General features: G+C 34.8%; 1 protein-coding gene across 1 annotated transcript in view; it reads right to left on the bottom strand.

The window, feature by feature from the left end:
* TENM3 (teneurin transmembrane protein 3) overlaps positions 1-19,866 on the bottom strand; it is a 2,290,771-nt gene that overhangs the window by 1,658,238 nt on the left and 612,667 nt on the right. The window contains exon 5 of the mRNA XM_054701057.1: positions 14,674-14,728. The gene's annotated coding sequence lies outside the window, so the exon portion shown is untranslated. The remainder of the gene's footprint in view (positions 1-14,673; positions 14,729-19,866) is intronic.

Genomic DNA, 19,866 nt, shown 5'->3' with positions numbered 1-19,866 from the left:
ATTAATTATGTTTGATTATTTATTTATACTCTGCCTATTTAAAATATATTTGAGTGGGCAGTAATATGAAAATGTAATGGTGATGCTTAAATATAATCATTTCTTCCATATTGCAATGTGAAAATATTAAAATAGATCCACAGTCATATGAATATTCTCAAACTATTTTCATATTTAATGTATTTTCCATTTGGTACTTTCTCTGTATCTTTGATATTTAACATGACTATTTCTATAATTTTTGAATGCATTCTTCTTTCTTATTCTTACACTTATTGCTTGGAGATATCTAACAAAAAAAATACCTTCCCTTACCCAGAGTGCTATGTGACTTTCTAGAGTATCAGGATTTTGTTGATTTAGCAAAGGCACTTTAGTCACGTCTTATTGCTGCTCAGTATCATATGTCTTCTTAGTTATTTTTCTATTCAGTTTTCAATGTTGAGAATTCAGAGTTAATAATTTTGTTTTGCTAATTTACTTTTCTTCTTTTGTTTGCATGAGTAATTTGACAGGTACAATGCCAAATTCTTATAAATTCAAACATCATCGCCCTGGTCACAGTCAGAGGCGTGTTAGTATTCATCCCTTAAATGCTTCAATTAAAAATGCTTTCTAAAAAATTAAATACAACAGAGAAAGCTTGCTACTCGCTACTTTGCAAGTCCTTGTTTTTAAGATACACATATAAATATAATGCTCAGTTAATGTTAAGCATGTTTTCAGGGTAATTTAATCTGAAAAGCATGCTGGGAATGTTATTTCTTATTCAAGACTATTCCATGTTGCAGATAATGTTACAATGAAGCAGGGTCATCACGTTTGCAGGGATCAGCTTAGTGAGGTCCCATATATGGGGGCTCCATGCATTCAGGGACTAATTTTCTCTGACCATTAGAGGTTTCCCTTGGAAAATTCTTTCATGCTAAATTGCTTTTGACATTACAATCTGATGATTTTTATAGTAGATTATAACCTGATGATCTAATGTAAGATCGTCAATAAAAATGGGGACTCAGCTTCAGTATCTAATGATTTATCTGATCCTTGGAGAATGATGAATGTAAAGGGAAGAGATGACCACGTAGCACAATCCACTGTAAACATCATCTTTAAAAATAATCCTCACTTAGTTTTTTGTACCTGAATAAGTATTTTAAGTTATATGATGAGCCTGATATGTTATTTGCATCTGTCTACAATGGTCCCTGAACCTCTGAGTTTCCCACATTGTGTTATGGAGAAATTTTGACCCTTCTCAAACTAAGTGGCTATGGTAGCATATGGATTTAGAATGTTGACAAGTAATTCTATGGTTATAACTTCCTATGCTTTCTGCCTCTGTGTGCATGAACTGCCAAAGAAAACTTAAGAGACTATGGTTGACCTTCTCTTATAATAACAGAATCCTTCCAAGTGGAATAGTAAAGCACCATTTATTTTTAAAACCAACTTTCTCAACAGAAGTGTGTGTTACAAAAGAATTCTGAATGTGTCACATGTCTTTTGTGTGAAGATTACTATCTATACTCAGATATCTCAATTATCGTCAGACTTCAAAAATATCTCGGTCACAAGGGCAGGGTGAATGAAATTTTCCACTGCGGCAACTTTTCACCCAATCTTGTCCTTATAGTCCATAATTACAGTTCTAAACTTCCACGTTAAGATGCCCATAGTCCCATATTGTTTCTTATCCTCACCAAGGTACACTACTATGCTGATCTTCCTTAACCATACTCCCATTTTGATATTTTTTCTACCTCCACTTATTCCTATATTATTAGATGAAATTCTTGGCACATACTGAATCCTCTCCTTTAAACACTTGGGAAATTGCATTACTTAGGAAAATTAAAGAGCAAGAACACTCAATCTATCAGCCAGCCAGGATGCATTTCCAGAACTCTTCATTCCCCACCCAGTTATTATTCCTCTTTATTGTGATAATGAACTCCAAGCTACTCTAATGAATAGGTATATTTTCATTATTATAAAGGATATGGCAAGCATAAGAAATGACTAATTTTGTAATTTTCCATGAAGGCCACATATAAAATATGTTGAAAAAGTGAGATTTGTGTGCCATGATTAGATCATTTATGATTCTAACTATAAAATCCTCTTTTTTTAGGGTCTCCCCGGTGGCACAGGCAGCAGGTTGAGTGCAGCACTGTGAAGCTGTCTGCAGCCTCTGTAGTGCAGGTTGGATTCCCGGCTGGCCAGGGAGATACCCACATGGCGCACAGACCTCTCCTGCCTCGCCCAATGCTCCCCTCAGCAGTGTCTTCAGTCCATCTGCCTGTTCAGCTCCCTGCTCTGTCTCTAGTGAATTATTTCAACCTCCCATACATCTGGCCTATAATCCAGTTCTTGTATAAATAAATAAATCTTAAAAGAATCCTCTTTTTTGTATGATTGAAAGGGATATTGTTTACATCTAAAACATTCCGGAGTTCTACTTCTTTACCACAAATGTCCCTATATCAGATTCCTGAAACTGTTGTAACAAATCACCATGAATTTTTTACTTATAACAAGTATCGCTTATATTTCTGGAGGCCAGAAAACTGAAATTAGCTTCACTGAGATCAAGGTGTTGGCACAGACATGCTCTATCCAGGGACTCTTGGGAGAACACATTTCTTGTCTCTTTTGGCAGCTGGTGGATGCCTGCATTCCTTGGCTTGTGGACACTACACTCTGATCTGTACCCCCTTAGTCACAGTGCATTTTCCCATATGTGTCTAGTTGTAAAAATCCCTTTCTATACTTCCCTTTTATTAGGATACATGTGATTGCATTTAGGGTCCACCTAGATCATCTCCCATCTAAATATCCTTAATCATAACTGCAAAGTCCTTTCAATTATTTTTACATAAGGTAACAACCACAAGGTCTAGGTATTTGTACATAAATACCTTTTGGAGAGCATTTTCAGCTGCCCACACTCCCCCCCTTTTTTTTTTTTTTTTACAAAAAGACCACTAATTTTCTATAAATGCTATAACTTAAATAAAGAGAAAAATTGACTTTATGTGGTCACTAATTTTTTATCAGAGTTAAATTTATTTCAATTTTTGGCTTTCTGAGGCTCTAATTTATTTCATCTATGCTTTCTCTTGTCTATATGTAATTCAGATGATGTTTTTAATGAGTAAAGAGGAAATGTGTGAAATATAAAGCTTTCAAATATACATTTACCACTTTTCTGTTTTTGTAGGTATGGCTTCTTTTTCATAAGCATCAGAGTATAATTCTAAAACTTAATGAAAATGGACAAATACTATTACTCTATTTCAACTCTACAGTCCTGTAGGAAAAATAATTTGCACATTTTTTTCAATTTTGTTATTACAATTCTTTTGCCACAAGAATGAGGTGTCAGATTTTTATTGTCTGATATATATTGGGAATTAGAATTGCATGCCCTACCACACTGACCTTTATCCATATTCTGCATTTTGATTGGTTAACCTTTTTGCTTCTTCTTCCCTATTTATAGCTTCACTAAATAAGAGGAACAGGTGAAATGTCCAGCAAGCAAATCTACAGAATGGCAGAAGGTCAAGCTGATAGAGGAGACAGTTAAATTTCACATAGAATATGTAACATTCCAATGTCAAGACCTCATTCTCATGTAAAGATTTAAATAAGAATGTAAAACAGCAAAACTGAATTATTCTCTAAAAAATGAAAATAAGAAATGCTGCAAATTTAACCCATTCTATGCAGGTTGCAATGTCCTAGATATCCAGGGAAATATCACTGAAAGATTACTGGAGGTCACAAAATAGTTTTCACTATCACTAAAGTAATGCATACATATGTTTATATGGAAAGCCCTGTGTAAGAAAAGCTACTTCACATCTGTCATCTTTCCTGGTTGATACATAATCATAGATTGATAATGACTTTTGCAGTTCTTTTTCTGACAGAGATTGTGCTGATGATGGGCTTTGGCACAACTAGGTTCAAAACCAGTAGACATAATGATTTGACAACAAATACCTAGATCACCAGACATTTTTTTTCCTACTTTCTTTAGAACGTAGTATTTCTCTTGTAAACATATATCCATCTAAATAAAAGGAGCCAGACTGGTTACTTTTACTACACTTACGTTCTCAGTAAATATATAATTAGAATAAGAGGGTCAAAAATACCACCTATGTCTGGAATACACTTTCTTTGGTAAATGGAACAGGAAGGAAATATTTAACTAAAAATAAGCTTAAATTTCCCCTGGATTTTGAATACAACCATTAAGGATAATATCTTATAAGAATATTTTCAAAAACTAAATATATGTATATGTATATATATTCAACAAATGTGTGTAAACACAATTTTAAAAGATTAAAATTATAACAATTATATTACATATAACAACAAGCAAATAATAAAGATTATTTGTGATTTCTACTATGACCTGATTTAGCAAGCCTGACACATTTGTTCCCAAGAAGGTAGCTAAGTGTGAACTAATTATATACTTATTTTTAATGCCTTCCAGAAATATGCATTTTTGAAGTGAATTCTATTTTGCTTGAAAAATATGTCCATACTTAAAAATATTAAAGCATAAACACATTTTGTGTGGTCAAGTGTAACCAAGAAAGTTAAAATTTCACCATCCTACTGTAATAGAGTTTGATTTTTACAATAAACTGAGCCACAGGGTTTAGTCACACAATTAGATAAATATCTTCCATCAAATCAAAAGACAACTAAGATAAATCTGCAAAATAACTTTTTTAAAAAGAAAAGTAATTTTTCATTTCTAGGACATTATTTACTTCTTTCTGTAACTTATATTCCACTTATCATTTTAATTTTTATTATATCATCCTGCATTTCTTTTCAACAATTAAGTCTAACACCATATACTCTCTAGTATGTAGTGTGTGTATAGTATCATATACCTACTATAATTATGCCACATATAGCATAATTACTAGCATATAGTATATCATTACTCTAGAATATGGTATCTCATATCTCTAGAATAGTAGGATATGTATTATATGTCATTTCTCTCTAGAGAGATATGAACATAGTTGGCATTAGCTGGAGTTTGATGAGAAAGTGAATACGAATTTTTCAATGTTAATTTTAATGTGCACATTATTTTAAAATGTGTTTTAAAATCCTGTGGGAAGAATCTACCAGAAAAGTAGATGCTGAACATTGGGGCGGGGCGGGGGAAGGGTAATTAGATTAGAAATGTCTTGAGTATGGAAGGGTATATAAATGAAGTGCATTTGGAAGATCTGGTAATGAACTGAATGGAGTGAAAAGGACAGGGTGGATTTGTGTGCAAGTGTAGGGGATTGACAGTTGCTGTTGAAATCATGGGAAGTGAGACCTAACCTATTAAAAAAGGAATGTAAGGATATGGCATAGCTGATGAAATCTAAGAAAGTGGAAGAATCAATGGAAAGAACATTCCCATGATTTTTTTTAAGAAATCATAACTAAATTGCTGACAAATAAGGTAAAAGGAAAGCATGATATCATGAGGGAACATGCCTGTGGATCTTTTTTTTAAGATTTATTTATTTATGCATACAAGAACTGGGGTGTAAGCCAGAGTTGTGGGGGGTGAGAGGATTCACCAGAGACAGAGTGAGGAAAAGAACAAGCAGACTGACTGAAATACACTGCTGAGGGGAGCAGCGGGCAAACCAGGAGAGGTCTGCTACACCATGTGGGTAGCTCCCTGGCCAGGGATCGAACTCGTGCTGCAGTGGCTGCAGACAGCTTTTCAGGTTGTGTCTTAACCCTTTGTGCCATCAGTGAGGCCCCATGTCTAAGGACCTTGCTCTTTTTTTTTTTTTAAAGATTTATTTATTTATTTATACAAGCACTGGGTATAGTCAGAAGTGCTGGAGGGTGAGAGAATTCACCAGAGCCAGAGCAGGGAACAGAACAGGCAGACTGATGAAATACACTGCTGAGGGGAGCAGTGGGCGTGGCAGGAGAGGTCTGCTGCACCATGTGGGACCCTACCGGCAGCCGGGGATCAAACCAGCGCTGCAGAGGCTGTGGGCAGCTTTTCAGGGGATGCCCTGGATCTTGCTCTTAAGTGATTGACATTATACATGATGATAACAGTCTAGGTGTGGACTGTGGAGCAGGGATCTACTGTGTGTTCATGTATCTTTCTGACACTCCAACATCCTAGATTGAATAATGCTTTTTGCCTAAAATACAGTACATGAAATTTACTGATTTGAATTTCTTTTTTTATATATTAGTACTGTGTAATAACACATGAATTTTAATATATTAATAACAAGTATCTATTACTGGAGAGAAAGAAGATTGAGTCATTAAGATTTTGATTTTTAGAACCAGAAGTAATCTGGTTTTTCTAAGCAAAAACACAGGATATTTTTTCTTACGATGTTCAATAATTTTAAGTAAAGATTAACTTACTTATCTATATTTCAAACTTTGGCACTTATAAACAATTTAAAGTAATGAAAATATTCATAAAAATAGAATTAAATATAAAATTGAATTATTTACAATATAATATAAACATGTGATCTATAAAATGAATATGCAAATAGATAAATATATAAAGAGATAAAATTGCAATAGAAAATTAGATAGTACAAATAAGAAAAAGGCAGTTATAAGTTTAGAACTTAAATTGTATGCCCTAACATTCTGTGTGCTGTTGCTTTGAGGAAGTTAAAAATTAGGTTCAATGCTTCATAGAAGCTAAAAGAAGAGAAAATCACAGAAAGCTGGCGGAAATCAGGTATCAGCAAAAATTAAAGCAGATTGGCTAGTCACAAACCATAGACTGAAACATCCTATGGATGATGGTTTTATAAATAGTGTTGAAATATAATAAACCTATGAGTTGAGACCTTGCCTTGGGACTGAGAGCCAGGACCAGTTCTTCCTTAGTTTTTCTCATGTGAATGAAGACCCTGACAACTGCAGTTAACACCTGCATCGATGTTTTGTTGAGCATGGACATGTGTGTCCTGCCCAGTTCTCAGTGCTTGATACACACAACCTTACTGGGCTCTTCTTAGCACTTATAAATAATTATTATTTATAAGAAAGCAACACAGGATGAGTGTTATCTTTGAATTTGCACAATTTAAAACAAACAGAACAAGATTTAAAACCAAATATGTTTGATTAAAATCCTCTGCTCTTCACCAGTATTTACATAATATATAATATATTCAATTTTACTGAATTACTTTTTTGTAAATACAAGTGGAACAGTCATTTCACACCAAACCATGATTCACAAACAATGTTGGGAGTGAAGAGAACAGGGGAGGAGAAGAAGAATGAGATGCAGCTTGTCAATCATCTATTGATCTTTTTATTTTCTTTTGCCTGTTTGTAAAGAAAAAGTCCCTATTGGCGAGCAGACCTCTCCTGCCGCCTGCTGCTCTCCTCAGCAGTGTATTTCGTCAGTCTGCCTGTTCTGCTCCCTGCTCTGGCTCTGGTGAATTCTCTCACCCTCCCGTGCTTCTGACTGTACCCAATGCTTGTAGAAATAAATAAATAAATAAATCTTTAAAAAAAAAAAGAGAGAGAGAAAATGTCCTTTAGGAGGAAAAACAAAAAACAAAAAGAAAAAGTCTCTATAAATATAGCTACTTTTTTTTTTGTTTGTTTTGTTTGTTTGTTTTGTTTTTCTTCAAGCAGATGGAATTGATTCAGAGATAAAATTTCCTAAGAAGTATATGGAATAAGATTTATTATGTTGTCAGTTTAAATCAGAGCCTTGAGCCTGGAAAGTTAGCTGACAACATCATGAAAAGGTCACAGTCTAAAGTCAAGGTCAAGCCTTCCTGGGCACCATGGTCACAGTCTGGATAGCAGCAGATTCCTCCCCCACCTCCAGGCAATTTGATTTCTAGCTCTTTTTTGGGGCAGAGTTCTTCCCTTCTGCCTGCCCTACTTAGGATCTACTACTCTTTTTTTTTATATTCCCCATACAATTGCTTCCCCCTTATTTTAACCCCAATGCCTCCTTCCCCCCTTCCCCCGCCCCATAGTGTGTCTCTGGTTTATAGTTGTTTGTTGATTATGGAGCTGGAAGGGATCATGCTCAGCGAAATAAGCCAGAAAGAAAAAGAAAAATAACAGATGGTCTCACTCATAGCAGGAATCTAGAAAACCTAAATAAGGGGCCAGGAAAAAGAATAACTAAAAGAAGGATTTGCTACTTTTGATCCAATGACCAAGTTACAGGCCAAGTTTATTCCTGAATTTTCACCTTACCACCTTCTTACCAGACACTTTTTTATCTCAGACCTTATAAGAGATGTGTTGTGCTTGATCTCAGTCAACCATTTTATTTTGGTACAATCCACAAAGAGAATAATAGAAAATTCCCTGATCCCAAGAGCTGACGAACTTATGCCCCTCTACAAAATAATAAGTGCAAAATTCCCCAAAGCAAAACACAAGAATGAAACTGAAACTCTAGTGAAATTTCAAATGAGCCATTTAAACTGAGTCAGCATATTCAGGGGGGACAAAGTTTGTACTTTCAAGCTTACTTTGAATTAATGAGTATAAAATTGAATTCATATCAAACAGAATTCTCAAAATCACTGAACCAAGTTGTGTCCATTCCTAAATTTGCCATGTTGAGGAATGAGCACAACTGATCACTAAGTTATAACTAGGATCAGTAAATCTAGGAAATACAACTTTGACGTGCAAATTATCATAATTAATTTTTCTGAATGCACATCCTGAGTCCAATTTCAAATAATTGTGTCAAATCCAAATCTCTCTTTGTCATTTTTCCTCTACCTATTTTGGAAATTTCTCACCCATTTCAGTAATTCCCAATCCTGGTTTGTTTCCTGACTGTTAACTTCTCCTATGGTGTCAAGCTTTTTTTTTTTTTTTACATTCTTCAATTTCAACTTGGCTAGTTTTGATTCCTATCTATGATGACCATTTAATACATGAATGACAATGGAAAATAAATCCATGCAAAATAAATTATTTGTATGAGATAGCTGGATAATTTATTATATCTGTTAGATATATCTTTAGAAGACACTAAAGTCATTAGTAATTTCAAATATTTGTATTTTTTCCAAAGAGATAAAACTAAGGAAATATTTCTTGTTAGAAAATACTCCATGTAATTTTCAGGTTAGTAGAATTCTTTTTAAAGAGACAAGTTAACCTCTCAAGATACCTCCATTAGAATACTTCTGTATCTCTCAAGTCTTTCCAGTCATTATTTGTAAATCCAGAATTTAAAAATAACTATTGATAAAATATATTGCTTTTCATTTTACACAAATAAATGTTCTTTTAAATAACATGACAGGAAAATAACCATAGTAGATGCTTCAGATAATTTAATGTTTATACTTAGGAAAATCAAAATCCATATTCTTTACAAAGGTAGTCACATGAACCACATAAAACACAGTTTTAGAAACTGACTGATCTTTAGACATAGAGAATATCAATATTTATGGTCCTAAGGTCCTTCAGCAATGCAAAAAATTGTTCCAGCATTTTTGAGTCCAATAAAAATCACAATCGTTTATTGCCCATTCTGTCTATATTGCATGTAAGGTGAGTACCAGTCAGGGAATCCATCAAAGGTATGCAGTTTAAGGTACCTGCTCTCTGAATTCTCAATCAACAAACACTCAAGTGTGCCCTTTTGCCAATATAGTCTTGGAAGCTCATTCTATGACATCTGCCCTTGGGCAAGCTGAGACCGTGACTAAAACAAATTTTGCTTATTAATAAAATTTCATTGAGAAAGTACTTTCAAGGGAACATATAGATGTATGTGATTGATAAATTCCATAAAAAATCAGGATCACTGTGTAAACTTAGACCCTAAAGACTAAGTCTATAGGGAGAAACAGCAGAAAGGCTGTAGTTGGGGAAGCAAATGCCTTTACCAAGTGGAAGGGATTTGGAAAAATAACAAAACAGCCATGCCCTGCCCAAAGACTGGACATATTTAACTGACTGGGTACAAGCTTATTGTAGGCTGGGACAGACAGAAAAAGCTTGGAATGCTGGACTATTTTGTAACTTTTTATTCTGCAGGTTCAGTGTACTCCCTGAAGAACTGCAAGCAAAAAAAATGTGATACTAAAAACAACATGTTAGATTAATTTGCACAGTAAGAAGAAAAGTATGTCTACACGACAAACCATGACATTTTCATGCCAGGGTAGAACTAAAATTAATTTTTAAATGTCAAAGTTGAGTCAGATGATGACACAGATAAACTTTTCTTCAATTAGATCACAGTCAAGTATGGACTTTTTTAATCTAAGTAATAATGAAATGTGTATAGTATTAGACAAATAACCATACACAGAGCTTACAGCCAGTACATACTATCATAGGGAGGGTTCTGTGAAAAATAGACCAGGGCTTTAGTTATAAATTAAACAGTCTATTCAAAGCTTCCTTTTCTACATTATTTCCCGATGATTTTTCCACATGAGTATCTCATCTGAAAATAATGGTAAAGGAAGTTCAAATAATCTGTTTATAATGAACATGGCAGCAGGTGTGGCTCACTCTCTAACCTCCAGACCACATGTAATGAACTTCAGCTGTGTGCAATTAGAATAAAGAATAACTTTGCTTTTCCCTGTAAGATCAAAGTACATCTCCCTCGGAAATAAGATATCACATCATTTGGCAACACTACTGTTAAAGGCTGATATTTTCGATTTTTCCATCTCATACATTTTAAGGGGTCAGGAGTAATAAACTATATTTTACATATTGAACACCGCAAATTACACACTAATAAGATTCTGTTATTCCAAATGTTATCATCTTTTAGTGAAACTGACATCAGTCAATTTTAGTAATAAATTTAAAAACGAACATAGTGATTCTGAAAATGCATTAAGAAAATCCGAGATTTTGAGAAAATTGTTGTAGGGTAAGGTAGTAAGTATCAGGCTTTTCTGCCCTCCCACCATTAGGATAGATGATGAAACCCTGTGGTCCCGAATGCATGCCTGATGGTGGGCACCTGGAGTAGGGTGTGGGCTTAGGTAGATGGGATCACCTGGGCTCAGCCTGGGCTTTTAAGGGCGCCGTCATGGGGACACCAGCAGAAGCTGAGAGAATGAACACAACAGAGAAGCAGAGACCACCAGAGAAGGCCAGAGAGCCCAGAAAGAGTGAAGATTTGCTGGGGGCTGGGAGGCCTGCCAGCCTCCTGGCCCCCCAGCACCCCTGCCTGCCATGTATCTGGTAAATCCCAATAAAAGCCTGCAAAACCCACCGAGGGCTCCAGGGCTCTCCTTCTTTACCCGGTCTGCTGGATCATAGAAAACCTGCTCAGTGGGCCGTCCTGCCCCTACAATTGTCTTGCTTCATAGTGACCCTTTTGATCTGTTACCATGGACTCTGTCAGTTCTGTAAGGGCCAGAGTTATGCCTCTCATTGATGGAAACTAAAAACATTTGAATTGTAAATCTGAGTATTTAAAATAGATACCAATTAAAATTTAGATATTATTTACCAGTATAGTTATGAAATAATAATATGATTAGTGTCTCTACTTCTAAAAGTGTTAGAAAGATATAAATGCCAACATATATTTAATTATAAATTTAATTTTGTGGTTCAAAATGGCATTCTTTTATCAGTGCTCTTAAAAGTATCCTATATGAATTCTGGCAGTATCTGTGTTGCCCATTAAGATTTGGCTTTTGAACACTTGAAATATGTTAAGTGCAACTGAGGAACTGCATTTTTAATTTCATTTAACCTTAATTAAATTTAGTACCCACACGACACCAGTGGAAAATTTGGCAAGTTTATGGACCATGGGTCATTACGCATAACCACTACCGCCAACTGGTTCAACATGGGTTTTGAACTGGGCTCCAAAATTACTCCTGGTACCTCCAACCAGGAATAAGAGAGGGAGTCTAGTGCATTAAATTGAATTAGATCTTTCTTCACTTACAACTATTTATTTTACATTAAGCCATTTTTCCCCTTTAGCCTATTGCCATTGTCATGGCCCTTCCAATCAATAATCATCCCATAGGTTCACTTCCACAGCCTGGATGAAAACTTCACATAAATAACCTGGTCTCCACTGGTCAGTTCTGGAGCTTTTCAAGTCTTTTACTCTCCCCACATAGCCAATTCCTTTGACAAGTCTACTAACTACTAACACTATTAACTACTAAGTGGTGTTCCTATCTCCATGTCTACCTCTCTCTCTCTCTTCTAGTCCTTCTTCTTCAAAATTGCAATTCTATTGGTCTATTGCATCTATTCCAAAATACACCTCCAAAGTTCTTTACTGTTGTAAAATCCATTGGGGTTCTTTTTTGTTTTCAAGGGGGTAGGGGTGGGAATTGGACAAAATGCAAGCTCCTCAGCACAGCTATAGATGTAATCTGATGCTCTAATTCTCATTTCCTGCCACACTACAACATTTACTAGATGCTGTCTAAGCATGTAATGTTCTCCTGCTCCCTTCATCTTGCCACAGACTGCATGCAGTCCTCCATTCATAGACAGCAATGATTCCTACAGCCTTTTCTTTGTAAACTGTGTTCTTTACCCCTGTACGTACTTTGGAAAACACACACACACACACACACACACACACACCCATCACAAATACATCCACCACCACCATCACCATCTCAGTTACATATGCCTATTATGGTTGACAAAATACCTTCTACCTTCTCCAAAAAATGTTTCCTGAGCCCTTCAGGATTAGCTGAGTACTCATTCTCTGCTTTTAAATCATAGCATCCTGCTGTCTATAACCCCTGCCACAATGGATTGAGTTTCTTATTAATTGTTGAATCTGACACCTTCTCCAGTGCCTGTGGTTAGAAGACAGGATCTTTATTTTCTGCCCCACATCCTCAACGCCCGTTACTATACATCTAGTTACCGGAGAAGTACACACATATGAATACATGACAGAATAAGTTCAGACCAAGACAGGATTTAGAGATAAAATAAAAAATAGAATAATTCAAAATTGAATAATATTCTGTATGTATATTCAAATTTCCCAATTGCAGACCGTAAGAAAAGATGACTTCTCTGACATGTGTATGTATATACATAAGTAGGTATGAAAAATAATGTATTTGCATAAGTATATATATTTATTTATACACTCATTTATATCTGATTATTCCTAGTAAATATAAGCATGATTTGAAAATTAAAAAATATATACTAGGAACATCTAAGGCAAAAGGAGTTTGAACAGTATATAATGATATTTATAAATATGTGGTCTCACTTAAAAGGAAATGAACACTTTCACACTTTTCATCTATGAGGGCGTTTCTCCTCTTCCTTATTCACAGTGGGATGAGCAGTCACTTGAGTTATTTATGAATAATTTTATATCATGTTTAGGATATCACCAAGCTAGTTATCATTTTCTGAAAATCAAAAGTTCATTCACCAAAGCCTTTTATCTATAACTCTATTAATAAATAAGCAGAGTTGCAATCCTCCCAATAGAAAATGTCTTTTATAATACAACGTATCTCTACATGAGACTTGAAGGCATTTTATAAGCACAATCATTAGGTATTCTATGAACTAACAAGGAAGACACTGCAATGGCCTATAGGGGCTGTGTCACACTGAAGACCAATGGGTGGGAGTTTTGCCAAAAGCTTCACTGCTGAATCAAGAAGTGGTTTTCAGTAAAGAGGAGCAGCCAACACACAGCCCAGGTCGGGCAGCACCAAGAAACCTTCCTAAGCAGATTAAATACCAGGACACTGAATAGATAAGAAAATCAAGAATTCAGAATCTGGAGGTCATGTTTTGCTCTCTAGAAGTTTCTGAGAGATAGCTACCTCTGGCAGTGAATTACATCTTTTCCCTCAAAGTACAGTTTCCATTTTAAACCTCATATCTTAAATTACTTTAATTTCTGGACACACACAGAGCCTGCAGCAGGCTTATATTCCCCTGTTCATTCTAAAATAGAGATAATTCCCAAATAATTACACTAATGAAAATGAAGGCACACCATAACCCGGGAAAACAGGTAAAACAAAAGTTACTTATGTTCACAGCTGAAATAAACACAGATTCAAACCACTATGAAAATATATTCCAGAGAAAGTGACATTGCTCCTTCCTACTTTAGGATTTAACTCCAATTTGGAGAAAGCTGTCACTCTCACACCCACTGTGAGATTAATGCAAGAGTATTGACTCATATTTGCATGAAAACAACTTCAAAAATGTCACATTACAAAAGACACATCTGAGTTTTTCCAAAAGAAGATATTAATGTAAAACAAATGCCCCCCCAATCCAAAATTTGACAAACATCAGAGACCACAGAAAAGTGAGACCCAGTATATCAGCTAATTAAAAAGATAATCAATGTTGTAAATGCATATGTGAAATTTATATAAACACCCTGGACACAATGGAAAGAATTGGCTATAGTTCATTTTTCTTCATTATTTTAATGGCCAAACATTAATCTATTAAAATCCCATGGGAAATAGCATTAGAGTGAATAAACTTTATCAAAATTATAAAATGGCAGACTGAATTTAAATAATCATATTGACTTGTTCATGCATTAAAGCATAGTAGCTAAACATTGAGATGTTGTAGGTCTTTAAAAGTTATTACATATACATAAGCACTTACTGTTATTTCTGTGCAGCAGAAATCTATATCCACCACAAGAACTTGAAGTTATTGCCTGTTAAAAAGTCACAAAAACATGAATATGTTAATTTAAAATACAATAAAGACTAAATTGCAATAGCTAATAAGATTCTTTTCTGTTCATAAATAAGAAATATTATAACTATAATCTCCCAGCTTTAGTTTATTTTCATGAATTAAAAACTACAAAAGGGAAGTGAAAAGTAGTTTTCAGTGTACACCATAAGTTAAAAATACTACTAAAAAAGAAAAAGGAAAATTTCAATTACAGAAAAGCAAAAACATCCTCTCCTCATCACAGGAAAGAATGTATTTGTGTCTCCCCCTAAGGTTTATAGGTGTTCTGATCATTGGCTCATGTTGAGTGAATAAAGAATATTTTGAGTTTCATATTGACGAGAGACATGTTGTAATGCTTATTGAAAATTCTCATTGTCGAACAAATCTTTCTTAATCCATCAAATATTTGGAAATAACAATAGGAAAAAGATGTAATTAAATTAGAGAGACACTGCTTCTGAACAATTACCAATTATATGATAACAATACATGAGTCAAATAGACTATTTTACACAATATTTGATCAATTTCCTGCAGAAACAATGAAACCAGCCATTTACCATCATGTCCCTGATATTGAGTAGTATCTCAATATTCAACCTGAAATTGTGAACTTAAGTAATTATCTAAATCACTCAGGCCAGAAGACCAATTTACAAGAATTACCCAGCTCACTGGGGCAAATATTATTGGAGAAGTCTTTTTCTTGCATCATTTCTTAAATTCTAATTTTACTTTTCAAGGTTGGATGTTGCCAAACACAGAAAGAAACATAATACAGTTTGAATTACACATACATAATCATAAATAAAGTCATCTGAAAATACATTTCTAAACAACAAATTTTACTTTTACAAGCAATATTTTTACAAAAATGTATTCCAATTGACTTGGACTTAACTATCATTTCATTATAAGTATGTATTTCCAGTGTATTTGTCTAATAATTCTTTTTTGCTACTAAATTGTTATTAAGATTACAAGGTAACTTTGAAAATCTTTCTTCAGTAATGTGCTCAATGTTAATTTAAAAAAAAACTGTATCTTAACAATATATCTCTTGCTTTATTCACTATATAAGTTAACATTTAATGGAAAATTAGAAACATGTTAATTGTTTAATAAGATTCTCTTTTGAGTAGTCAAAAGCTGACAGTCCAAACTATTTCTCTATGTGTATTTCTACTATGCTAAGATTTTTAAAAAAACATACAATTTGGATTCAGCAAAAGCAATATTTTTCACAAGAAAATGTAAGAAGATTTTTACAATCAACTTAAGAAATAAACTTTCATCATATCTGCAACACACACATTTGGGAGGCAATCATTTCCTCAAGAAGGAAGGATATTTGGATAAAAATAATTAATAACCCATGCCCTACAGTATGTTATTGTCACTAAAAAGCATTGATATTTTGACATCATATCCTATTACACCTTAACCCTATTTGTATTAAGGTAGGACAGATCTTTAAAATGTCTTGTTATAAATTTATTTAATTTTAACATTAATTTCACTTATATATACAAAGTATAATTTTTATGTTATGAAAGAATAAAGTTATATCCAGTCAAAATAACTTCATGATTAAAAATAATATTTTTTCTTTAAAATAATTTTTTAGCCATAGAAAATTTGGGGCAACAAAAGAGAAATCATTTTAGACAATGGTATCTAAGATTTTTTGGCTTCACAGTAGAGATACATGCTTACCCATTTGTACAATGTATTTTTTTTAATCACCTTGCTCCATGGAAATACTTAGTAGCACTAGATGCTCTCCCTACTTTGTTTTTCTGTGTGATTGTTTTTCTATTGTCATATATTCCACCCCATAGCATTGTAGAGTCTAGCATTGCTGAGATATGGATGGTTGCAGAAAGCTTTCTTAATGAGGTATTTGGAAATTGCTGTCCCAGAAGTTTGAATGGGGACCCTAAAGCTGTTTCCTCTCCCTGTGGTCCCATCCCACACGCAGCTCAGGCACCATCTTTGTGAAACCTCCAGATTTTTAGGGAACAAAGTCTGAAATCACTTTCTCCCTTTTCATAATCTTTCCTTTGATTCCAAAAAACAGTGGGAGAAAAAATGTGGGAAACTAAGTTTTCTGATGAATGAAAAATAGAAATGTAAGATAAGAAACAATGTACAAGATTTGAGTAAAACTAAAGAATCTATGGGGGGGAAAGCCAGGGTTCTAAGTTTTGAATGTATTTGCCAAAGTTTTAGAAAACTGAGTGGGAAACATAGCCCTGAACAACTGTATTTATAAGAAAGCAGTACCTCAAATAAATTCAACCTTACAGACAACATGGATATTCTCATGTCCCCAGATGTTCTACCTATACCACTTAAATCTCTGATTTCCTGATATTCCGGGTGATTTACACCATGATCTACATGATTCATTCTGAGAAAGTCTGTAATGTGGTTACCTTCCAAAAAGAGAAATACAAAATACAGGTTCATTCCCATGCAATCAAGGACATCTGGTAACCCTCCTATTATGCTAATTGTCTTAAATTCTGCCACATCTTAAATTGCCAAGTTTGATATAGTAGAGACATTGACTCATAAAGTAGAATTATATCCCCTAAAATGTGACTATGGCCGGCCCCTGACAGTCATTACCCTTTTAGAGTCCTCTTCATCGTTACACCAACTAACCTCTAATTACATTTGAAGAAAAACAAATTTCTCATGTTCAAGTTGCTGCTCTCAGATTCCTACCTGACAGCCTGGAGAGTTTGCACAAGGATTTTGCCTGGCTCTCCTGCTCATTCTCCTTTAGAATGTTTGAAACCCCAGCACCAGACCCTGATCTCCAGCTTGCCAAAAGGCATGTTGGTTTCTTGGTATGAATTTCTAGCTCTTTCGCTATTAGTGCATCATTTGAGAGTATGCTGCCGCGGAAACAGAATTCATTAAGGACTTTCAGTTTTGTTCTGCCAATGAGGATTGCTGGCTGCATGGCATGCTAGTCTCTGAAGATTGACCCATAATATTTGTCTTACAAAGCTTTGTCATCTCATAGCATGACTGATGCTACAAAATCATCTATAATGAGCCAGGTTCTCCCAGCATGGGTTACTCCCAGAGGGTGAGTTAGAACTACTGGAAACCCCATTAATTTCTTTATCCTCAAACTTGGGTGCTTAAAATAGACTGAACAAAAGTGGATACATTATACCCTCTTGCACCACTGGAGTTGGGGATAGATTAGGAATGTAATCTCTGATGTCCGTTCTCTACAATAGCACATAATAAAAAAAATCCTTCCATATTCTAATAATTTCCTTTGTATGGTCAACTTTCAGAGGTGAGACTTGTTGGTAATAATTGTCTGGTTGACAATTTGATTGTCAAAGAGAAAAAAGTTTAATGTTTTTAACTAATAATTTCTTATACTCCAGTAAAAAAAAAAATAGCATAGTTTCTGTTATTTTCAGGTCTATTTTAACACCTTCTAAACACAAGTTGACCACTCGTTCTGCTTTTAACTATTGGGTTGTTTATTAATGATGTGTTGTGGGGGATGTGGTATGAAACAGTGACCATTTGAAAACACTGCAAGGCCTTTTTATGCTTATGGGCCCATAGTCATTGAACCAGTCCCCTTGTGGAGTCTTGATTCCAGAATGAACATCGAAACTCCCCTTGCATTTTATTCTCAATATTTGTGTTAGTTGTACAAGTGAGAAATTGAGAAGGAATCAGAGCAAGTCCAGGAAGAGTACTGGAAAATACATCCTAGTATTGGATGAAGAAGAGAAATAAGCATAATCTTTATTTAGGAGAGTGATTCTCAATCAGGGTAACTTTCCCCCATAGGGGACATTTGGACATGTCTCATGGTGACAAGTGGGGATTGGTGTGCTACTCCGCTTGAACATCCAGAGATACTGTCAAATATAGTACAATCTGTCTATCATACATAGTACAACCCTCTTCTATATCAATTACATACACAATTATGAGGTTCAGCATGTAAACCAAGAGTGACAGAGTACACCACTGTCCCTGAGCCACATGGCACCTAACAAGGTAAGGCCCCTCCTCACACAGTAAGCATATCCCATTATGCTTTCTCTAAATCCAATGCATCATTGCTAAATTGAGGAAGGAGAACTAAATGATTTGCATGATTATAAGCTCCTACAGAGAAGACAGCTTATACTTCTCTGATTCTGTAATAAATTCTCAGAGGTGAAGTTACCTACTAGAAGGAAAAATGATTGTTAAAATAATAGTAGTAACGATTGGTCTCTGTTATCTACTAAGCAGAGTGCTGCGTACAGAACTAAGACTTAAAATATTAAGTAGCTTGTCAGAGTGAATCACCAGAAACATGCTGGAATTGGATTTAGGAGTCACAGAACGTTTTCAGGCTTGAAATTGTATTTTTCATTCCATGTTTGGGTCATTTTGGTCATGTTTCCACAATGAGATCAAGTATAACATTTTTATAAATGCTTACAGAAAAGTTACAGATGGATAAGTTAATATTTTGTGGAATTTAGATTTATTTAAAAGAAAACAGTAACCAAAAAAAGACAGCAAAGCATTTAAAAATAAGAATTCTTTTAATGAAAGCTATATGTCCTCTACCTTGGGTTATAGCCAAAGTGTTATGAGACCATATCAGAATGAAGTGGGGCCTTCCGGGTGGTGCAAGGGGTTAATACACAATCTATGAAGCCATCTGCAGCCACTGCAGCACAATTTTGATCCCCAAACAGGGAGCTACCCACATGGCACAGCAGACGTCTCCTGACTCACCTGCTGCTCCCCTCAGCAGTGTATTTCAGTCTGTCTGCCTGTTCTGCTCCCCACTCTGTCTCTGGTGAATCCTCTCATCCCCCACACCTCTGGCCTGTACCCCAGCTCTTGTATGCATACATAAATAAATCTTAAAAAAAAAATCAAGTGAATGATTTGTCCAACCCAAAAAAAAAAAAATAAAAAAAATAAAATAAAAAAAAACTATCAAAATGTAGGAAAAAAACTTAGGAATTATTGAAGGGGGATTTAAAAGCAAAGGAACCAGGCTGTGTCAGAATGCAAAACTCTAGAAGCACGTGAGTGCTTGCTACCTCTTTCTTCCATGCT

Source organism: Talpa occidentalis, unplaced genomic scaffold (genome assembly GCF_014898055.3).
Source record: "Talpa occidentalis isolate TD23 unplaced genomic scaffold, MPIMG_talOcc4v2.1 talOcc4.4, whole genome shotgun sequence".
Taxonomy (NCBI): domain Eukaryota; kingdom Metazoa; phylum Chordata; class Mammalia; order Eulipotyphla; family Talpidae; genus Talpa; species Talpa occidentalis.
The sequence above is the reverse complement of the archived record's forward strand: the minus strand, read 5'-3'. Positions and strand labels throughout refer to the sequence as shown.